We start from the raw sequence: 8,386 nt of genomic DNA, 5'->3' as shown, positions 1-8,386 counted from the left end.
CCAGCTGATAATACCAAGCTGGCCCTAACCCCTTTATTACCCAGTGAGCCACCGCACCAGGGCCATGGATGAGTTGGGTACAGCGCCAGAAGATGGCGCTTCTATGAACGCGCCATTTTCTGGGGTGGCTGCGGACTGCAATTTGTCGTGGGGGGGAGGACCCAGAAAGCTTGGGCCTCCCTGCGCTGCAGATTCCAGCTCCCAGCTACCTAGTTGTACCTGGCTGGACACAAAAATAGGGCGAAGCCCCACGTATTTTTTTTTTTATTATTTCATGAAATTCATGAAATAATGAAGATAAAAAGGCCTTCCCTATATTGTTGTGTCCGGCCAGGTACAAATAGGCAGCTGGTGGTTGGGGGCAGCCCGTTCCTGCCTGATGTACCTGGCTGGACACAAATATAGTGCGAAGCCCCTCTTCAATTTTTTTAAATTATTTCAGGAAATTCATGAAATAATTAAGAAAAAAAGGCCTTCCCTATATTGTTGTGTCCGGCCAGGTACAAATAGGCAGCTGGTGGTTGGGGGCAGCCCGTTCCTGCCTGCTGTACCTGGCTGGACACAAATATAGTGCGAAGCCCCACTTCAATTTTTTTAAATTATTTCAGGAAATTCATGAAATAATTAAGAAAAAATTGACGTCGGGCTTCGCACTATATTTGTGTCCAGTCAGGTACAGCAGGCAGGAACGGGCTGCCCCCAACCACCAGCTGCCTATTTGTACCTGGCCGGACACAACAATATAGGGAAGCCCTTTTTTTTAATTTTTTCATGAAATAATTTTAAAAAAATTGACGTGGAGCTTTGCACTATATTTGGGTCCAGCCAGGTACAGCAGGCAGGAACGGGCTGCCCCCAACCAACAGCTGACTATTTGTACCTGGCCGGACACAACAATATAGGGAAGCCCTTTTTTTCTTAATTATTTCATGAAATAATTTAAAGAAAATTGACATGGGGCTTCGCCCTGTTTATGTGTCCAGCCAGGTACAACTAGGCAGCTGGGGGCTGGAATCCGCAGCGCAGGGAGGCCCAAGCTTTCTGGGCCACCCCCGCTGCAAATTGCAGTCCGCAGCCACCCCGGAAAATGGCGCGTTCAAAGAAGCGCCATCTTCTGGCGCTGTACCCAACTCATCCAGGGCCCTGGTGCGGTGGCTCACTGGGTAATAAAGGGGTTAGGGCCAGCTTGGCATTACAAGCTGGCCCTAAGACCGAAATTCATGGAGTCACGCCAATATTAGAAATGACCAACATGAATTTCTAGTAAAGTATTTAAAAAAAACACAACACCCAGAAAAAGTCCTTTAATTGAAATAAACACACAATTCTTTATTGTTCTAAATTAAACCATACTTACCGTCACGCCCATTCCAGCTGAAGCCAACGATCTCCTGAAATAAAAGAAAAATAATAAAGCAACATCATCCTTACCATTCCATGGTTCCCACGACAGCTTAAGCTCTGATACATCGAGATGACAGGCTGGACTTCAGCAGAACGCTGCCATCCAGCCTCTCATCCCGCAGACACTGAGAAGCACAGGCTTGCTTGTGCTCCACAGTGTCTCTCTGTGACGGCATCCAGATGAGCCGAGTTCAAGTCCAATGAACTCGGCTCACCTCATGCACGTCACTGACAGCGTGGGAAAATTCTCCTGCACTCAGCGATTCAGCGTGAGAATTCTCCCACGCTGTCAGTGACGTGCATGAGGTGAGCTCATGTCCAATGAACTCGGCTCACCTCATGCACGTCACTGACAGCGTGGGAAAATTCTCACGCTGAAGCGCAGAGTGCAGGAGAATTCTCCCACGCTGTCAGTGACGTGCATGAGGTGAGCTCATGTCCAATGAACTCAGCTCACCTCATGCATGTCACTGACAGCGTGGGAGAATTCTGCTGCACTCTGCGTATCAGCGTGAGAATTTTCCCACGCTGTCAGTGACGTGCATGAAGTGAGACGAGTTCATTGGACATGACCTCGGCTCATCAGGATGCTGTCACAGAGAGACGCTGAGAAGCGCAAGCATGCCTGTGCTTCTCAGTGTCTGTGGGATGACAGGCTGGATGGCAGCGTTCTCGATGTAGCAGAGCTGAACCTGTCGTGGGAACCATGGAAAGGTAAGGATTATGTTGCTTTATTATTTTTCTTTTATTGCAGGGGATCGTTGGCTTCAGCTGGAAAGGGCGTGATTGTAAGTATGGTTTAATTTAGAACAATAAAGAATTGTGTCTTTATTTCAATTAAAGGACTTTATTCTGGGTGTTTGTGGTTTTTTTTTAACTTTGACTATGGGGTTAGTAATGGGGGTGTCTTATACACGCCTCTCCATTACTAACCTGGGCTTGATGTCAGCTGGCATTATAAGCTGACATCAACCCCAGCCCTATTACCCCACTGCCACCGCTACAGGGCAGTGGGAAGAGCGAGGCTAAGCGCCAGAATTGGCGCATCCTATGGATGCGCCATTTCTGGGGCGGCTGACGGATGGTGTTTCTAGCCTGGGAGGGGGCCAATATTCATGGCACCCTTCCTGGGCTACTAATATCAGCCCCCAGCTGTCTGCCTAGCCTTTGCTAGCTATTAAAATAGGGGGGACCCACGTCATTTTTTTGGGGGGTCCCCATTTTAATAGCTAGTAAAGGCTAGGCATTCAGCTGGGGGCTGATATTAGTAGCCTGGGAAGCTCCGTGGGTATTACCCCCTTCCCAGGCTTCAAACATCTGCCCCAGCCGTCTGCTTAACCTCCGCTAGAGACTAAAATTATGGGGAACCCCACGACAATTTTTTTTTAAAATAAATCCTTTATTTTAACACTAAATGACAAGTACAGTAATCAACACTGTCACTGTACTTCATATATATGTGACTGACATGTTTCTATCTATCTAATCTATGTGTGCTTCTCTATTCCTTCTATTCTAAATTGTCGGGTACCGCTGCTGAATTGCCGGCCGGCTTTTTTAAAGAGACGGTGCATGAAAAAACTAATATTTTTTTAAATAAATCCTTTACACTAAATGACAAGTACAGTAATCAACACTGTCACTGTACTTCATAGACATGTGACTGACATGTTTCTATCTTTCTAATGTATGTGTGAAGCTCTATTCTTTCGGTTCTAAATTGTCGGGTACCGGTGTATGCCGCTGATGAATTGCCGGCTTTTCATGTTTCACTGTGAGCACTGTTCCCATCGATTTGGGCAATCATTGTAATGCCACAACCACCATGGCTGTGGCATTACAGTGAGTGGCAGACAATCCCTGCATGATTGGTGCTCTAAATAGCGCCAGACATGCAGGACACGCTTTTGGTGCACGAACAGTTATCGAACATAACTAGTGTTGAGCCACCCCCGTAGTGTTCGAGTTCGGTTCGTTGAACACCCGTGTGTTCGCCAAACTGTTCGTCGAACTGTTCGTCGAACACCTTCGAACACCGTTAAAACCAATGGCAGGCAAACAAAAACACATAGAAACACATAGAAAACACCTTTAAAGGTGTCCAAAAGCTGACAAACTGCTCAGAAGACACAACTAACACATGGAAAAGTGATAAGTACATATAGTCATGCGAAAAGAAAAGAGGTGGAGGAGTAAAAGGAGGGGGAGACACAGATATAGGCATGTCATGCCCTTCTAAAATCCAAAAAGTGAGAAGCCGACACGTTCAGTCCGCTCCTGCCTGTGCCACCTCCGTGTCGCCGGGTTTGTGCCAGAGCCGCGGTGAACCCTGACGGCCAGCCCCCCTCTCCCAATACTGGTGCCTGTCCGCTGGTGGGTCGAGCGAGCCCCCCTGTGGTGGAGGCAGCTCTAAGCTTTTTAATTTAAATTATCTCTCTAATTTGAATGAATACACTTTAAATCCATTTACAAGGATCTATTGGAGGGCAAGTCTCATGCCAGCAGCCGCGTAATTCCAGCTCCAGTAGCGTCCACTAAAGCTGCTGCAGTTAAAAAGCTTTTATAAGGATCGAGCTCGGCTGTCCACCGCAAGGCATCCTACTGCCAGTCCCAGCCCCTATGCCTTGGGGTGCCTCCTGATCCTCTTCACTGAGTATCCCGTGGTCCCGAAGCATTTCCTTTGAAAAAATTAAGTGTCCAAACTACAGGTGGTGTAGCTTGCTTAACAGCCGGGATAATCCGCTGACTAGCAGACACTGCTACTAGGCACAAAGTATTTCCTGGGCTAGATGCAGTTAAAAATTTGTAATTAGATACTCTCGTTGGATGCTGAGAAAGCATTCCATAGAGTCTTCTGGCACGCCATATATGATTCTCTTAAAAAGCTTGGGGTAGGGGTCTAGGGGACCCTTTTATAGCCAAAATCACGGCCCTGTATCACAATACGTCACCTAGGCTGAAGATAAATGGAACTGTAGCACCCTGAGGGCTCGGTTGCTACAGAGGTATTGCACCTCACCCAGAGGTGTGATATCTCACTCTCAGGTAAGGATGGAGTGTGGATCAGGACCCGACACCTGCATGCATTACACCACATTGCCGTGGGGCAGGGCGACCAATATGCCTCTGAGATGGGCACGACAGTCCCTGTCCCTGGCTGGAGTGGGGGGAGTGAACACTGAGGAAGGGGAACCCTGTAGTGCAGGAGCAGGGAGGAAGCAGTTCCTGGGTGCATTGAGAAGGGAGTATAAAAGGTGGGCACCATCTTAGTTCAGTGCAGAGAAGTCTGAGCATAAGTGGCAGGGAGCAGGGGCTCTGCATGAGCTCTGCTCCAGAGGCGGGCCTAGTAACAGAGACCCAGGCCTGGAAGAGGGAGAAGGAAGGAAGAGGAGCGGAGAAGGCTCCAGGAACGAGGAATGAAGGGATCCCAGGGGTGTGGACGGGCGAGTCGCCACTGCACGCCCGAATCCACCTGCGTGGAGGGGTCAGGCCAAAGGGGGAGACCGGTCCCCGAAACTAGTGGAGGCAGGAAACGACCCTCAGATAGAAACCGGAGGCTGTGACATTTTATGTGGCGCAGCCCCTCGCTACACCCGCTAGGAAGGCACCACATAGGGTCAGGGAAACTGGCGCCAAGTTTACCAAGAGGAGGCCCGAGGCAGCCGGACAGAAGGGTTGGTAAGAAAGGCCAGACAAAGGACACACAAAGGGGGTCCTGTGAAGCGCTCCAAAGTTATCTGGGAGTTGTCTGAACCCCTCACCTGGTGAGCACAGTACGACGTGGGCAGCCGTTACCTGCAGACGTGGTCTGGATAATAAGAACTGTGAGTAAAGGACCTGGACTGCATCACTGACTCAGTGTCATTACTGCTGCTGCCCTGCACCATCACCCCCATCCTCCACATACACTGCCCTGAGGCTATACTCCTCCCGTGGGGAGTTATGCTACGCTCTGCTGCACCCACAACACCAGCCTCAGCGGTCTGCCCTGCAGCGGCGGATCACTCTGACCGCAATCCACGGGTGGCGTAGTCGGACATTTAAACATCAAAACCACATAAATAGTTCCACCACTGGTTTGACCACCCTGAGCCACGGAACCGGGTCGCCGCCATGAAGACTACAACCACCAGCATCCACCAAAAAGGGTCCTGCTCCTGGTGTCCCAAGGCCCAGGGGGTGCATCAGAACATTTTCATCACCTTTCACAATCACCAATGGGACAAGGCAGGGATGTCCTCTGTCCCCTCTCTTATACATCCTAGTGACGGAGCACCTGCTCTCATCAATTCGCCATAACCCCAATATTAGGTGGATTGAGGTGGGAGGCACCGAGTACAGGTGCTCTCTATTTGCTGATGATGTCCTAGTATATATCACTCAATCACATATATCCATCCATGCTGTTATGGCTGAAATAGATCACTTTGTTACATGGTCAAATTTTAAAATCAATGCAGCGAAGTCTGAGGCCCTCGATGTCTCCCTCCCGAAATCCATATAGGATTCCATCCAGTCCAACTTTCCCTTTGCCTGGCCCTCACAGGGTATCAAATACTTAGGAATTCCTATTCATAGAGACCTCTCCCATCTATGTTATCTTAATTTTGGGCCCTTTATTGAACAACTCCATACAGACCACGGTTGGCAAGTTAGAACTGTAAGATTCACTACGTGAACCACTGGTGTTTTGTGGAAAAGCACATGTACACTGTGTTCCAAATTATTATGCAAAAAGTGTTTAGGAGTGATAAGGGAAGAATTTGTTTGTTTGTCAGTTAAACTCATTGATGGTGATGTGTGTCAGGGCTCTTTATATCACTGTAAGCAATTGCAGACACCTGTGCTAATTAGTTTGGCAGGTGTGTCCAATGAAAGGCAAGACTACTTAAGAAGGCTGTCTCACATTATTAAGCAGCCTACATTTTCTGCCAAAATGGGAAAGAAAAAGGATGTATCGGCTGCTGAGAAGCAACAAATTGTGGAGTGTTTAGGTCAAGGCATGACTACAATCAACATTGTGCGATGATCTGGATGAAGTGTCTTGGCAATCAAGAAGTATGTAGCTGATTCACAGTACACACGTGTGCGTGCTGATAAGGGCAAATTGAGGACTCTTTCCTACAGGCAATTACGTCAGGTTAAAAGAGCAGCGGCAAAAAAGCCTTGTCATAGCAGCAGACACGTTTTTGAAGCTGCTGATGCCTCCAACGTCCCCCGAACAACAAGATGCAGGGTTCTTCAGAGGTTTGCAGCTGTGCATACGCCATCCTGTCGACCTCCTCTATCCACTTCACACAAGCAGAAACGGCTCCAGTGGGCCAAACATTACATGAAGACTGATTTCAAAACTGTTTTGTTAACGGATGAGTGCCGTGCAGCGCTCGATGGTCCAGATGGATGGAGTGGAGGATGGCTGGTTGATGGACACCCCACGCAAACACGGCTACAGCGCCAACAAGGAGGAGGTGGAGTTATGTTTTGGGCTGGAATCATGGGGAGAGAGATTGTCGGCCCCTTTAGGATCCCTGAAGGCGCTAAAGATGAACTTCATAATGTATGTGGATTTTCTCAAACAGCACTTCCTGCCATGGTTCAAGAAGAAGAACCGTGTATTTCACAGCAAGATCATTTTTTTGCATGATAATGCACCATCTCATGCTGCACATAAAACATCTGCATCTCTGGCTGATATGGGCATAAAAGGGGACAAACTTATGGTGTGACCCCCATGCTCCCCTGACCTCTACCCCATTCAGAACCTCTGGAGCATCATTAAAAGGAGTGTCTATGATGGCGGGAGGCAGTTCACATCTAAGCAACAGCTCTGGGAGGGTATTCTGTCCTCATGCAAAACAATTGAAGCAAAAACCATCCAAAACCTGACAAATTCAATGGACGCGAGAGTTCAGAAGCTCCTTTCGAACAAGGGGTCCTATGTGAAAATGTAACATCACCTAGAATAAAGTTTTGAGTTGAAAACTGTTTGATTTCAGTTTCTAATAACCTGCTAATGCTTATAATTTAAAAATGACCATTTTTTTGGTCTTTATTAAAATGAAAAGGTTGATCGAAAAGTTTGGGGGATCTAAGAGTGTGGCAACCCAGTAGTCATGATTACTTCGAATTCTGACAATATGAGGGTCATGTTGCAGGTAGTGCAGCAAGAAGGCACTTATGTGTCTTGCGCATCTCGGAGCCCCAAAATTATTTTCCGGGCTAGATGCAGCTAAAATTTATTATTAATTTTAAATCTGGTGGAGTTCAGTATAGATGGCCTAATAGGATCAGTGCTGCACACTGCTACAAAGCCCAAATTATTTTCCAGTCAAGATACAGATAAACATGATTAGTAATTTTAAATCTGGTGGAGCTTATTATAGATGGCCTAATAGAATCAGTGCTGCACAATGCTACAAAGCCCAAATTATTTTCCAGCCAAGATACAGATAAACATGATTAGTAATTTGAAAGTTTAAAACGGTTGGTAGGGTGATTTTAACCAATCATCAAGCTTTTACTCTCCCCAGGATGACACAGGGGTAGAAAAGTCATTTCGGATCCATGATTTGTTCATCTTTATGAACGTGAGTCTGTCTACATTATCAGTGGAGAGCCGCGTGCGCTTATCTGTCAGCACACCACCAGCAGCGCTGAACACACGTTCAGACAGAACGCTGGCTGCGGGGCATGACAAGATCTCCAAGGCGTAAGTGGCTAGCTCCGGCCATTTATCCAGATTGGAAGCCCAAAAAGAGCAAGGGTCCAGTGACACAGTCATGGCTTCAATGTTTACTTGGAGATACTCCTGTACCATCGTCTCTAGGCGTTGACTATGTGTCAGACTTCTTGTCTCCTGTGTCCTTGCAAAGGATGGGCTAAAAAAGTGGTGAAATGATTCCACAAAATTGATGTTACCAGCAGATACTGTGGTTCTGTTACGGTTTGAGTGCTGAACACTTGACGGTCCCACGGTTGGCAA

Source organism: Phyllobates terribilis, unplaced genomic scaffold (assembly GCF_046119375.1).
Source record: "Phyllobates terribilis strain yellow unplaced genomic scaffold, ASM4611937v1 Scaffold_31__1_contigs__length_13893835, whole genome shotgun sequence".
NCBI lineage: Eukaryota > Metazoa > Chordata > Amphibia > Anura > Dendrobatidae > Phyllobates > Phyllobates terribilis.
This window is presented reverse-complemented; position numbering follows the sequence as displayed.